Source organism: Bactrocera dorsalis, chromosome 1 (assembly GCF_023373825.1).
Source record: "Bactrocera dorsalis isolate Fly_Bdor chromosome 1, ASM2337382v1, whole genome shotgun sequence".
In the NCBI taxonomy this organism is placed as follows: Eukaryota; Metazoa; Arthropoda; class Insecta; order Diptera; family Tephritidae; genus Bactrocera; species Bactrocera dorsalis.
The window spans coordinates 8632813-8649228 of NC_064303.1; the positions used below are offsets into that span (position 1 = coordinate 8632813).

At 32.4% G+C, this 16416-nt stretch overlaps 1 protein-coding gene across 1 annotated transcript in view; it reads left to right on the forward strand.

Annotated features, from left to right (window-relative positions):
- LOC105222290 (caprin homolog) overlaps positions 1-16416 on the forward strand; it is a 62559-nt gene that overhangs the window by 13015 nt on the left and 33128 nt on the right. The gene's annotated exons all lie outside the window — the stretch shown is intronic.

Below are 16416 nucleotides of genomic sequence, written 5' to 3' on the forward strand. Positions count from 1 at the left end.
GTATTAGCATGCTTTGGAAGCTTCAAAAGTTTGCTTTGCGAATGAGCGTTGTTGCCAATTTTCCTTAACTATATTCAAAGTTAAGTATTTTGTATATTTTCTTTATGATCATATATGCTTATAAAAATGAATACCGTATTTTTTTGTATATGTATAGAAAAGGTCTCTTCCGTACGTATATGAGTATAGTTTATGTAAAATTTCATAGAACTTCAACGAAAGGGTATCATATAGTCCTAAAAATTGGTTAAATAGGAAAGAATTTGGGTACTGGTGCAGAATAAGTATATTCAAGGGACTCGAATGTCGAAATATGCATTCAAATTAATTTGGCTTGAATATCACTCATTGAAAAAAAACGTTCAAAATCAAAAATTTAATAGTTCTCCTGATTCACATTTACTTTGCGTAAAAGCCCAGTTGCCAATTTTCTTTAATGTATTTATATCAACTACCTTATTAAGTAAAGTGCATTTTTTAGTACATTTATGAATGGTACATTTTTCTATTTTAATATTTTAGAATTGAGCACTGTTGCCACATTTTTTTTGTTTTCTTATTTTTGAAAAATGTTTGCAGAGTGTTATTTTTTTGTTCACCTAACGGTTGTAAGTATGTATCACCTAAAACTACATACTTAACTAAGAAGTCCGACTTATGGCGGTTCCACTGTATAGTTAATTGGATGATTTTTGATACATATTTTGACGTTTCAAATTTAAATTTTCCAACTGGGTGGCAACTCTATTCCAAATTATAACTAATTTAGAGCTTACCGATTTTATTAAAAATATTCTTACATTAAAGACATACTGAATAATTTTAGACGAATAGTTTTAGGAGGCATTTTGACAACATATTATTTCTCTATTTTGCAGTAAGGTGGCAACTCCGTTAGAGAATGTAACTTCATTAAAGACAAATCAAGTATATTTAGATGTTTTTGCACACATCTTTTAGTATATTAATTTTTGATTTTTAAAATAGGTGGCAACTCCATTTAAAATATATCTACGTCAAAGGCATAGCGCATATTTTTAAATAAATATTTTTTGACAGTATTTTAATATTTTTATTTATAATTTTCTTTCGGGTGGCAACACTATTCCAAATTATGACTAATTTAAAGCTTTCTAAAATTATTCTTTTTTCTTTCTTTTCGTTAATTTCTTTCAAAATTTTTATTTTTTAGCTTGATTACTTTCAATATGACCTTTCTGGTAGCTTAGAAAATATGTTTAGACTAGTATAAGGGTATCTCTGGAAGCATTTCTGTAATTTATTTGTTGCCTGATATATTCATAAATAAAATCTCTACCAGTTTTCAATTTCATAAATTAGTTATAGCGATTTTTGCATTTTGCGCACAGAAAAGTGTATCATTAATCTCAGCTTCATGCATACTTTTTGCACGCACTGTATTGGCATTATCATAAAATCACATTTATTGGCTTATGTACCATACATATGTAACAGTAATTATGTGCATGTGAAAAATTTCCAGCTGGATATTTTCAAATGTGTCTCTGCACGCAAAAATTTTAAAATATATGTATAGCTATGTATATAGTTTACTATATATATTTACTGTATATGTATATAACGAAATATGTATCTTCATTTGTGTATGCGCGCAGAAAGTTCTGCTGTGCACGCTTATTTATTTTTACGCTCAGTTTAATTTTATGCAAATACTCAGCAGATTTTACAAACACTACGTACACAACAACAACAACGATAACCACAATGAAAACAATAAAGTTTTAAGTTGAAATAACAATAGCAAATATGATGATAATATTATTACCAATATGATATGCATTTTGAGCAACTGAGCGTAACATAACCCACAAACAACCGTTACATTTGCCTGCATGCGTATGTGTGTGTGGATGTGTATATAGCATTATAGCCTGCAGCTGTCTAGTTAAGCATTATTTCGACGCCTCTGCGCTGCTCAGCCCACCAATTCCCATTGAACTGTCATTATACTTAGCAAGCGTTGCGCAAGTTGCGTCGTTGAGACGTCGCTGCTGCGCGCTCTCAAGTTGCCAAGGACGGCAAGTTCATCCTTTCGCCAAGTGCGGATCAGCTCGTCTTGAGCTGACTGACATTGAGTGCGAAATAATGAGCTGCAAAAGCTGCATACATTGTTGCTGTGGTAGTTGATAGGTTGGGTGTATGTGTATGTGCCGCATGTTGCAAGTTGCAGATTTTGTTATATTGTATAAAATGCGCTTGAAATAAACTTTCGAAGTGGCAGCAGCAGGTCTGTGATTTAGTATGTACGAATAAGTGTATATATGATTTAATGTAGGGGTATATACACATATAAATTCTCATAAAGGTATATACATATGTGTGGATCTGTCTTTGCTTGTATAAGTTAATTTTACCAAATCCGGATTTATACTAGCAGCTTATAATTCTCGTAGCACTTTCATGGCATTATATGCAAATTTTGTCTAGCTGTATAAATATATGAATGTATATGAAAATGTGAGTGTATGTACTAGGGTGGGTAACCAATTAATGGGTTATTCTTGTTCACTTTATAATCCGATAGTTTGGTTAGTAGTTGCCTCGAAAAAATTCTCACCAAATTTGTTCTCTAATATTTTAAGCAAGGTCCTCCATATTTCAGTTTCCATTTTTTTCCTTATTATTGTGAAGAAAAATTGATATCAGAGCAACTAATATTTGAAAAAAATTTCATAAAATCGTGGGAAATTGAATTATCTATAAGAAAGATCTCCACCAATTTTTTTTCGCAAATTTACTCACCTTTTATTTAGTACTTAACATTACCAATATCAAAAGTTATAAAAAAGGTCATAATAATTTCTTATTAGCATGTTCCAAAGTCTTGGAAAAAAACAAAAACAGGGTCTTAAAATAATCAAACTGCATAGTGATCCATTTTGAAGTTCTCCACTTAAACAGAAAAACACAGAAACTTCAAATATAATATTTAGGTATTGTTTATTATCATTCGAAAGAACATTCTTTGGCATTTATTTTTTGAATATTATCTCTTTCAAATGCTGGCCGCGGTTTCGTCTCAGATGGTCCATCCCTCGAGTCCAATTTTCGATGACTTATTCGAGCATTTTGACTGGAAACTGGCGATTGACACTCATGATATTTTGCTCCAACGCCTGAATCGAAGCGGGATTGTCCGTATAGACTTTAGCCTTTACACATCCATACAGGAAAGAGTTTAACAGTGTGTCACACAATCTTGGTTGCCAATCGACCGGCCCAAAACGTAAAATTATCTGCTCACCGCAGTGTTCTCTCAATAAATCCATTAATTGATTCATTATAACCTTTGATTTCTTTCTTTTAATATTCATAGAATATATTCCATTTATATGAAGAGGATATTTTATTTTATATGAGGAATTGAAGTGAAAAGAAATCGTTTTTTTGCACTCACCCTAGTAAAAATATAAAATACAGTTCTCTAAAGTTGACTCTATTACACAAATATTTGTTTATGTATTTGTTGTCTTTATTGCTTTTTGTGATTTTGTAGTTCTTTCCTCAAAATATTTTAATTAATTTTGCTTTGATTTGCATATGTGGGATTCATATTTGGCAAGTGCTTATGAAAATATTTCTATCTCGAAACTAACCGTTATTTAAGTTTATACATATTTTGGATTTAAATATTTTTGGGTTGCACTTGGGAGCAATCATATTAATATGAGAAATAAAATGCTTTAATATTTTCACAAGTAAAGTACATATATGCAGACATATAAGCATATATACTATTAACATGCTACATACGAATCAAATGTTACCTGAGATTCAAAAGGTATCCCACATACCATTAACAATCATATGGAGTAAAGTCAGCCGGATGTTCGAAAATGCTGATATTAATTAGGAAGTTTAAAAACCTTTGTCTTAAGTATATGGAAGCTAAGAAAAGTATTGACCCCATTCAACCTATTTTTGACCCACAGACATACTATTATCCGGAAACGATTCTCTCCGTTCAGTTTCCTTATACCCATTTGCTGATGAGTGCTCTGGGAGAGAAGGAGTGCAAGTCGATGATTGAATCTTTCGGCTGCCTTTCGTGCCTTCCGTCTATCACAACATGATTGATCTGGTTGGTGGTTTTTCGATCCGGAGACAGCCAAGTGGCTTGGAATCTGGTACTACAGATGACCATATTTCGGGCCCCGGCGAAGTTAATCAGCTTCAACTCATTTGCGAGTGGTTCATTATGGAGGATGAATTTACCGACCATTCTTCCAAAGATACTATCTTTGCTCACACTGGCGTTAAAGTCGATTTTGGCGGAGGGAGCTGATAGAAGGCATCTTTGATCAGACCGTCCTGCTCTTCTGTCGGGGCGGGGGCGCAAATCAGCGATCAGCACATTAGTTCGCCTTCAATTGAATGTTTTTTGGCTAACCAGAGGATACTTGTTCTAAGACTGGAAGTCGGGAGCTGCTTGAGGCATATGTAGAAGAAACATTTCTGGCCACTCCCAACTGAATGGCGCTCAGAGAACTTTCCTCACTTGCGTGAATTTTTACATATGACTCCGTCCTTCTTAGAAAAACTTACCCTAATAAAAACTCATATTCACAACCATTATCATTACTAAATAACGGAAAGATGGTTTCTTCCGATTCTTGCCAGAAAGTTCCCCACTAGATATAATTAAGTATTTTAATGGTGTTCTTTAAATAATAAATATTTCGTTCACACAAATTTCTGCCACTTCAAATATATATATCAAACGGCACAATGAAATAGCGAGTCAACTATACCAACAACATATATTGCCAAAACTGTCCAATCAACCAAAAAATACAAACAAATGACACACAGCAAACAAATTTCTGATGAGAGCAAAAAATAAAGAATAATAACCGAAACAAACCGAAATGCTTCAAAACATATCCTGTCGCTGACGGCGAACATTTCCGTCTACACACGCAATCACATTCCCACTTCCTCTGCTGGGACAATGTTGGCTGACATGCCAACAGCAATTGCAGCAACAACAACTGCGCTCGTTGAGTGTTTCCTGCACTTTGATAATGCATCCTGCATCATCATTTTTCATTTGCGAAGCATTCAAATGTGAAAGCGAATGCGAATTGGAAAGCTAAAATGCATAACGAAATGGCGAAAACTATTTGCGCTCAGTTTGAATATGCAAACTTTTGAAATTATGAATAGCTGAATGGCAGTGCGAATGATTGAATGATTTCGGAGTTATTCGGTGGATTTGTGGTGTGATCGAAGCAATCGTTTTGAAGGCATGTGAGTGAAGCAATGGACGCTATTATTTGGATGTATATTTTCATTTCCAAAAAGAAGACTAGAAATAGTTGTCATATTTTCAGTTGTTCTGAGCAACTCGGCCAGCGGAAAAAAGACCTCATATTAATTTCTTTCCCTTCATTCTGACTAGAAAGAATAATTAATAATCGATAAAAAATAATTGTAATAGAAGTCAAAGGGAAATACTTATTAACTATAAGAAACTCCCATGATAACTGCACTTTACAAATGTTGGGTCTGTGTCTTAGCTAAGTAACAAAGGCTTGTTTTCTGGCTCAAAGATAAGTTTGGCTCAATTGGCTTTTTGGACTGTCTTAATGTGTGAAATATGATTTTACTTTTCTTAATAGTTCTAAGCAAGTTTTAAAAAGAGAAATGTAAAACTAGTGGGTGTGTCACTCGGCTAAGGATTTTTCGTTTCTATAACTACATAATTCAATAAAATTTTCTCAAACTGTAAACTATTTTTCTAAAACTGCTTTTTAATTGTTAAAAAAATATCAGTTAAGTGCTGGCTTCTACTATTCTGATGGATTCTGCTATTAAAAAATTCAATAATAATTCATCAAGTACCTATTTATATTGAATGTGGTTTGTGACTTTGCTAAGTGCTGTGATTTTAAGACACATTTTATTGTTATTTGATCGCACCTATAGTTTTTCTTACACCAGCTGCACAAACCAAGATTTCTCGTCTGCACCAACTCCTATTCTAACTGAACTTGACAATGAGGGGTCTGTGTCTTAGCTAAGTAAGTGTCTTAGCTAAGTAACGAAAGCTTGTTTTACGGCTCAGTTAAAAAATTGGTTTGATTAGCTTTTGGACTGTCTTAATACGTGAAATATGATTTATACTGGTATATGATTTATCTATTCTATTTCTTAATAGTTCTAAGCATAGTTCCGACCATTTATCTAAGGATTTATATTGTGAAATGGGGAATAACTATCCATTAAGATCATAATCCGTTAGCTATACGATAATTTATGGTTGTACACATACGGGTGTTTAACAGAATCCTATAAGTTGAGCAGAAAATCAATAAATTTAAACATTTGTGGGATTAAAATTTTCAATACTGTGGCAATCTTCTTCAAATATATGATCAACTGTTAATATCCCTAACCTAATTTTATTTAATATTCCTATTTAATGACTTCTCGTAGTCAAGTTTTTACATTAATTTTAAACCAGGGGGCAACTTTCTTCCGAAATATTATTCCAATAATGTTTCAATCTTCTTCAAATATGTATATGGTCAACTGCAAATAACCCTGAAATTATTTGGTTTAATATTTCTATCTAGAGTCTTCTGGTTGCCAAGTTTTTTTACATACATTTTAGACCAGGTGGCTACTTCTTTTCAAAACTTTTCGCATATAAGGCTTTTGAAGCCAATTTTCACTAACCCTTGCCCGTTTGTACACTTATTCCAAGCTTTTTATCTTATACATTATTTGTTTTAAAGGTTTAAATTATGTGGCAACCTTCCTCTATTTAAAGTCAATTACAAATCTCTTTCAAATTATTTACGGTATTTAATGTTTTTGGTTAATACCAAATTAATGTAATAAATTTTTCACTTAAAATTTCAAAAAAGGTGGCAACCTTCTTCGGAAATATTTTCAACTTAAAGCCTTCTGAAACCTTTTGAGTATAATAGCCATAGTTTAATGTATGTATTTATGTATCTTATGCACTTTCGGGCTTAAAAATTTCAAATAGGTGGCAACTTTCTTCATAAAGTTTTCAAGTATAAACCTTTTTAGAACCATTTATTACTACTATTTTTTCATATGTAATGTATTTACATTATTAAGTTTTCTACTTAAAATTTTTAAACAGGTGGCAACCTTCTTCATAAAATTTTTAACGTCAGCTTTGCAAATATTTTCAACTTAAAGCCTTCTGAAACTGTTTGAGTATACTACCCATAGTTGAATGTACTATTTATTTTATGAACTGATGGGTTTAAAAAATGCAAATGGGTGGCAACTTTCTTCATACAATTTTTGATTATAAACCTTCTTAAAACTATTTAGTACAATTTTCTTTTGTCATATTTTCACAGTAGTAAGTTTTCTACTTAAAATTATAAAACAGGTGGCAACCATCCTCAAAAAATTTTTAACATAAGCCTTCTTAAAACTATTTACCTCGATTTTCATATGTCATATTTATTAAGTTTTCTACTTAAAATTTTAAAACAGGTGGCAACCTTCTTTACAAATTTTTTACATAAGCTTTCTTCAGATGGTTTAGAGATTTTATTTGATAGAATAGAATACCATGATATGTTATAATAAGGTAAGTTCCTCGTACGTTACTGGTTGATTGGCGTAAACCTTTGAATTAACATGTCCTCAGAGAAACGTACCCTCAGCTGACACTGCGTATACGCAACCGAGTCCTTTATAAACACAATTGTTCACAAAAAAGGCATTTTTTTTAATCATAAAAGTAGTTCTATAATTAATTGTACTTGTACTGAAATTAAATTAATCAAATTTACACACACACACACAAACAACTAGTAGCTGCCATAAGTATTAATTAAGAAGTAACTGCAAGTTGCAAGAAAAAGCAAGCGGCGGAAGTTGAAAAAGTTTGCTGGTCATTAGCAACTAAGGCGCTTTGTAACTGCAAATCAAACAAATGCACAGCAACAAAGCGAAAGGTAAGCAAAACTAGCGCTTCATCAGCGCACACTGCCATCACTGCTTAACTACTTTGCTGCCAACGCGCTGCATTTTTCTTTTGATGCACGTTCGCGCGGCTTGAAGACGTCACGTTGGCGCAAGTTTTCTGAAACTTTTCGTTTGTTGGCGTTCGCTTTAAACGGCGCGCGCTTTTTTTGCAAGTAATTTTCTCGAATTACCGTTGTTAGCAATGAGTTATCGGCGCGTGTGTGTGTGTATGTGTGATTGTTGGGCGCTGCTGTGCAGCAACACGGGTAATGATTTAGCAAATTTACTTTAAAGTCATTGTTGTCTACGTAAAATTCATTGTACGCGCAACCTTTTGAAGCTAGTTTCTGTTTTTTTTTCAATTTCAATCAAAAATAAGTTTTTTTCTTAGTTTTTTGTTTTGCTTACTGTTCAGCCCTTTCCTATGTTCATGCCTCCCTTCGTTGTTTGCTGCGGCAACTCGATTTTCCCTTCGATAAATTGGCGCGCTACTTGCCATTCCTTGCAACGCGGCTGGCAGCGCTGCATGTAGTGTGCGACGTGCCTTAATTTCGTGCGCTTTGCGTTCTGCCGGCATGTTGCAAGTGGTTTGCCGCGCATCTTTTCGTCAGCGTGCTCAAATTGTTTTTCGTTTACATTGTTTTTGTTCTTTATGTTTTTTTTTTTTTTTGATTTCTTCATTTTGTTGTTTTTGCTTTTTTTTGTTATTTGTTTTTTGTTTTTTCTTTATTTTTATTGTTTTTGCATTGCATTTTCTCGTTTCTATGCTCTCGATTTTCCTCGTTTACTCGTCAATGTCCTTAGCGCGCATTTTTGACTTCTTGGCTTGCTTGTCGGCGTATTCGTGTGGCACGTTGACGTGTTGCAACTTACAAGGTTGCCATTTGCAAAGTTTTCGCTCTTTTGCATTTCGCGCATTCTAATTTTGCAACTTTTTTCTCTTCAAACTTTTGTTGTTTTTATTGCTGTGATAAGTTATGTAAGGCGTGTGTCGGCGTTGCTGGTTTTCGGCGCTTTAAGGTTCACGTGTCGACGACAAAAATCAATTTCAGGCGCAGAACTTAAAACTTTCGCTTAAGTGGGTGCCACGTAGCCATGAACAAAGCTAGGAAAATCCAAAAATAAAAACAAAAAGTCAACAAAAAGTGTGCTGTAAAGGTATTAGCGCATAGCGTAGCCTTTGTGCGTGTGTCACATATTTTTGGGTAGTGTATGTTAAATCCTTGATTTTATATTTTTGTGACATATTTTGTGTATCCCGTCATGCTTTCTGCAAAAGTTAGGTTGATACTCGCAAATTCCGGCGATTATGTTTACTTATCTATGAAGAGTATATAAGCAAAGAGAGCGCGATTGAGGTGGGTTTGTGAAAAGTGAAGAAAAGTGTTGAAGGTTCAAAAGATTTGTCTGTAAGTTTAAGTGAGCTGTTTTATACTTTTCAAGCTTTTTTGTATTAAAAGTTATTTTTATTTATATTGCTATTGCTTTGAGTTGTGGTTATAAAATGGTTATATATTGGTTACATCACTTTTCACAAGTTTACAGGCGAAGGGAAAATAATATTCAAAAAAAGTTCAGTTTTTGTTACAAAATGGTTATATATTGGGTATATGTATAGGTTATATATAGGTTACATATTGGTTATATGTTGGTTATATTTGACAGGGGAAGCTTAAAATTTTATGCTACACATAAGTAATGTGAATCGTAAGGATTAAAAATCTCAATTTAGATTTTTTTGATGATTTGCATTTTAGTAGACGTTATTTACTCTAATTATTTTCTCAGATTTTGAGATTTTGATCTGAAATTTTGTATACGTCCTTTTCTTCTATAGATATTATTTATTTGTTAACTTAGTTGCCATATGAGCAGTGTAGCGCATAGCTGCCATATAAACTAAACGAATATTATCCAGTCGTTGTATGGAAAATGTTTTTATTTGGAAATTTAACATGGATTTTTATACAAATCAAACCTTCCTCAAATATATTGACATATGCATTATCTGGGTTGATATATAGTCATATTTCTTATTTAATATGTTATGATTATCAATCTTTTTACTTAAAATTTTAAAACAGCTGGCAACCCTTTTTTGAAATATTTCAAAACTACAAGCCTTTTGAAAGTATTTTACATTAGTACCCGTATTATAATGTTGCTTTGATCTTTTACATTGCTGGAGTGAAAAATTGCAAACAGGTGGCAATGTTTTTCATAAAAGTTTCGACTTCAACTTTCGTAACTATTCAGTTTCATTCTTTTATTTTCATCTATCACATTTTAGCTTTTCACTTTTCACTTTTTATACTCTCGCAACAAAGTTGCTAAAGAGAGTATTATAGTTTTGTTCACATAACGGTTGTTTGTAAGTCCTAAAACTAAAAGAGTAAGATATAGGGTTATATATACCAAAGTGATCAGGGTGACGAGTAGAGGTGAAATCCGGATGTCTGTCTGTCCGTCCGTCCGTGCAAGCTGTAACTTGAGTAAAAATTGAGATATCATGATGACTTGGTACACCTATTTCTTGGCTCCATAAGAAGGTCAAGTTCAAAATCGGTCCACTGCCACGCCCACAAAATGGCGGAAACCGAAAACCTATAAAGTGTCATAACTAAGCCATAAATGAAGATATTAAAGTGAAATTTGGCACAAAGGATCGCATTAGGGAAGAGCATATTTGGAAGTAATTTTTTTGGAAAAGTGGGCGTGGCCCCGCCCCCTACTAAGTTTTTTGTACATATCTCGGAAACTACTATAGCTATGTCAACCAAACTCTATAGAGCCGTTTCCTTCAGGCATTTCCATATACAGTTTAAAAATGGAAGAAATAGGATAATAACCACGCCCACCTCCCATACAAAGTTATGTTGAAAATCACTAAAAGTGCGTTAACCGACTAACAAAAAACGTCAGAAACACAAAATTTTACGGAAAGAATAGCAAAAGAAAGCTGCACCCGGGCTTTTTTTTTAAATTAAAAATGGGCGTGGCGTCGCCCACTTATGGACCAAAAACCATAACTCAGGAACTACTCAACCGATTTCAATGAAATTCGGTATATAATATTTTTTTAATGCCCTGATGACATATACTAAATCTGGGCGAAATCGGTTCTCAACCACGCCTTCTTCCAATATAACGCTATTTTGAATTCCATCTGATGCCTTCTCTGTATAATATATACAGTTATGGACAATAAAATAGAATCATCCGTGGTACTAATTTTCCATTCTCAAAAAAATTATGAATTTGATTTAAATTCAACTAAGTTATATTTTTATTATGTACTTCATATCAAGTGCTATTGGTAGCAGTAAAAATATTGGAACAAAAGAATTCATAAATATTACAAAAACAAAGGTAAACAATATATTTCAAAAATTCGATGGACAAAAAAATAGAATCAAAAACTTTTTCAATAAAAGAAAAATATTTTTTTAAGGGAACTAATAGAAAAATTGGTAGTACATTGTAGTGTATTCTTAATCGTGTAATCCCAATGCACATCTTCTAAGCATAGACCTAATTAGGCTACCGAAAGTGTTCTGTGGAACAGAATACCAGACCTTTGTACCTTCTCTCAGAATTCTGCTTTATTTTTCGGTTTAAGGGGTGCAATATTTTCCTTAACAATTTTCCGTAAGTTTTTGATGAGATTCAGATCTGCTGATTACTCTGGCCAAGTCATAACGCTAGCACCATGATCTGAAAACCACTTTTTTGCAAGACCCGAAATATGTTTCGGGTCGCTCTCTTGTTGGAATTGCCAAAATTCAAAGCCAATTCCAGTCAGCATTTGAGAACATGAGCTTATCTAAAACCTTAACGTATATATGGCGGTCTATGTGTTCTTGTATCCAAAATATAGGTCCCGGAACACAATATGAGAAACAATACTAAACCATTATATTGCCCTCACGGCGTTTGAAAGACCTAGTCGTGTAGCGGACGCACATTTCTTTTGTTTTTTGGACGTCGGACTCATGCTTAAGTATCATTTCCTATCATATTAATTTTGCATTGAGACCATAAAATGTCCAACCATTTTTTCTTAATTTTCAGCTCCGCCCTAATTAATGTGTCGTTTTGCAAACTGAGTACGATTGTATCTATGCCATTTTCTCAGCATTGGCACCTTTCGGGACCATGTGCCAAAGCAATTTTTCTCCACAAGTCGTCTTCTTACTGTTCTCGAAGAAATTTTTGCAAATAATTCTTATTGAATGGCTGCAGAGGCCTTTAACGGTACGCGCATCGGCAATCATGCAATATTTCGAACGACTTGCGCAGTCATTTTTTTGTGATCGGGCTATTTTTTCAGACATTTTAAGGCATCAAACACAAATATTTGAGACATATTTCATATATTTGCAATTTGCCGTTACGCATGACCCATCCCTTGCAAATTTTGGACGCACAATCTTTCCCCCTCTAAACAATGTTTTGCTTGACCCATTTTTTTAAATAAATTCATAATTGATACAATTATTCATTCCACAGATCTAATTAAGTTAATATAACTACTTTTTACGCTTTTTAAATTCAACATTTTTCATTTATGAAACTATTTCGCTATTGATTCTATTATTTTGTCACTAAGCACGAGGCATGCTATTTACACTTTTTAAATTACAGTTAACTGTAAAACTCGACAATGCTATCTTTTCCTCTTTTTTAAAAGTACATATTATTGCCTTTGTTATTATGCCGAAAAGTTACTACATAGATGAAAAATTTCAAAAAAATTATGATATTGTTTCAAAGCCACACCTTTGATTCTATTTTATTGTCCATAACTGTACATTAGAAACCAATGATCATAGCGGAATAAAACTTTACTCAAATACGGTATGTGAGCTGAGGTATCTCTTGTAGAAAAATTGTTGTGATCGGACTATAACTTTTCAAGGTCCCTGATATCGAACACGAAGAACTCAGTGCCCAACCTAATCTAACCTAATTTTTCACCGAAAATATCGGTAAATCTCTCAGAATTTAATTCTAATTAATTTTACAGCAAAATAAAAAAATATGTAAATGACGGATAATGAAATCTCGATTATCACTTTATAGTGCGAGAGTATAAAATGTTCGGTGACACCCGAACTTAGCCCTTCCTTACTTGTTTATTTTTAAATTATAAACAGGTGGCAACCTTTTTCAGAAATACTTCTTTTTAAGCCCTTTGAAATCTTATTAACAATATTCCATACTCGTAGTAACACATTTTATCTTATATATTTTTTCCTAAAAAAAACGCAAACAGGTGGCAACCTTCTTCATAAAAGTTTTACTTTCAAACCTTCCGAAAACTATTTAGTTGGATATACATATGTACATAGTTTATATTCAGAACTAACCAATTTTTAAAATTAAATTTAAAAATAGGTGGCAACTTTATTTTGAAATATTTTCAACTTTAAGCACTCTGAAACTCTTAGCTTTGTACCAATATTGCATAATAATAATTTTTTATCTTATACATTTTTTTACTTAAAAAATGCAAATAGGTGGCAACCTTCACCATAAACTTTTTAATTACAAATCTTACGTAAACTATTTAGCTGGATATGCATATTTAATGTTCTCAACTTAAAGGCTTTTTTAATAAAATCTATAAAACGCGCATTTTAAAACAGGTGGCAACTTTGTTTTTAAACATTTTCAACTTTAAGCCGTCTGATGGGATTATTTGTCTCCAAGTAATCACTCAAGCAATAATGAAAAATTTTCTTCTGCGAAAAACGAAGTGAAAGAAAAGTTGATGAATCTAAATGTCGATCAGAAGACAACTACTTGAGTAGACATAAAGTGCACAGAAATGGCTTTGAGACCATAATGTCAGTTTTAATAATAATGAAAGTCCACTTCACATGTATCAGCACCCTTATACTAAACCACTAACCCAAATTTTTCCACAAATATGAAAAAACATTCAGTACCATAATTTTTGCTACGCACAAATCAAAAATTTCGACGTCTAAATGATGTCACTTAAACGAAAATTGATAGCTTAGATTTCAGCCGAAAAATAGGCTACAAAAAACGCAGATAAAACATACTTTTGAATGTGTGCATATTTGTCTTTACATAAAAGCCGCACGTTTGTTAGTGTCAGGTATGACGCGTCATATGAGTAACGTGAAAGTAAACACGATTGCATGGGATATCTGCTCGCACATTGTTTGTTTTTTTTTTGCGCTCCAACCATCAATGAGCAACTTTGCCAAACAGTTTATAGAATGTTTTGTGTATCGTATGTGTGCGCGCGCGTGCATGCCGCACACTTGCCTCACAGTCAATGAAATTAAAAAGGCAGAGATGAATAACAAAGTTGTGGCAGTGCTGCGTTTGGCGGCCACGCACAACGTGCCAATGCGTTTATTTATGTCTTTTCACACCTCATATTTTATATAAAGTAATCTATGCTACAAACTTTTTTATTTTTCTTTTTTTTTTAGTTGTTGTATAAACGGAGTTTGTTAAAATGTTTGTGGCTCATAAAAATGTGTTTATTTGCTTAGCATGTACTTGGCGAAATGCCATTTTACCGATTTCGTAATTTGTAGTGAACTTTTAGGCGCATATTGGCTGTTCGTTTTTTACTACACGACTTCAGCGCTGCTATAAAAATGTAATAAAGCTGGTGTTTGTGTGCTTAATCAAAAGTTTTCGTCAATTTTACGATCGGCAACTTAGGCAATGCAGTGTTCTTTTGGTGGTTTGTTGCTTGTGTGTGCGTGGAAGAAAGTTTGCGCGTAGCACTAAATGATTGACGCGTCACTTCGGTGACCTTCACGAGTTTGTTAGGTGATTCAAATGGTTTTGTTATGTTTTCTTTTAAGTGAAATTGAGACGTTGGAAAATTTTGTGGAAGTTTAAGAATGTGAAAACTTGCTTTTACACTTTATGTTATTGATTGATTTTAATGATTTTGAGTATTTCGTACGTTTTTTATACTAAATTAAATTAAGAGAGCTTAGCGATGACATTTTCAGTTCCTGCATTTATTTATTTTTTATTGGCAACTTTTATAAATATTTTTTCTAATAAAACTATCTTTAACTTGCTTTTTTTCTAATTTTTTTTTAACATGTGGCAACTCTTTTTAAGAAATATTTTCTAATTTAAGTTTTCTTTGCTCTTTTCTCTTATTCCAATATTCTCCACATATTTTTTTCAAACTCTTATTAAGTTATTTTATTCTAACGTTTTTTTAACATGTGGCAACTCGGTTCAAGAAAGATTTTCAAATTTAAATTTTCTATATTCTTATCCCTTATTCCAACTTTGTCGAAAATTTTTTTCAAATAAAACTCTTTTAACAGTATTTTTATTCAAATTTTGTTAACATGTGGCATCCCTGTTCAAGAAATATTTTCAAATTTAAGTCTTCTTTACATTTTTCTCTTATTCCAATTTTTTTTTATTTTAAAAATTTTTGGGCTTAAAATTTCCAACAATGTGGCAATCTTCTTTTTTTATAGAACGGAAAGTTAGTACCATGAAGTTCTATTTTATTGCCCGTAACTGTAAATGTTCAACTGTAAATATTCATAAAGTTAATTAGCGTAATATTCTTATTTAATATCTTTTGATTGTCAAGTTTTTCACATAAATTTTAAAACAGGTGGTAACTTCCTTCTGAAATATTTTCGAATTCAAAATTTCAGAAACTGTTTTTCTTTAAACTTTTCTCTTTGGTACTCTTATTGCAAATTTTTTTATCTTATACATTATTTGTTTTAAACGTTTAAATTATGTGGCAACCTTCATCAATTAATTGTTGTTTACAAATCTCCTTAAAATTATTTATTTTGATATTCGTGCAATTTTTAATGTTTTCAGTTAATAAATTTTTCATTTAAAATTTCGAAATAGGTGGCAACCTTCTTTGGAAATATTTTCAATATAACCCTTTGTGAAGCCCTTTAAATTTGAACTGCAACATTTTTCTCTAACCTTTTCTCTTTGGTACTCTTATTGAACATATTATCTTTTACATTATTTGTTTTAATTTACATGTTCAACATAAACGTTTTTAAAACTTTTTGGTTTGATATTCATAAATATTTAATGTTTTTAATTAATAAAATTTTCCCATAAAATTTCGAAGCAGGTGGCAACCTTGTTAGGAATATTTTCAACTTTAAGCCTTCTGAAACCCTTTGAGTATACTAACCATATTCAAATTTCTCTTATCTTATACACTATCGGCTTTAAAAAAATGCAAATAGGTGGCAACTTTCTTTTTAAAATTTTCAAGCATAAACGTTCTTTAAACTTTGTAGGCCGATTTTTACATTTAATATTTTCAGTTTGTGAAGTTTGCTCCTTTAAATTTTAAAACAGGTGGCAACCTCCTATGAAAATATACTTTAGGTCTTCTCTCTTTCAGTTTAGTAT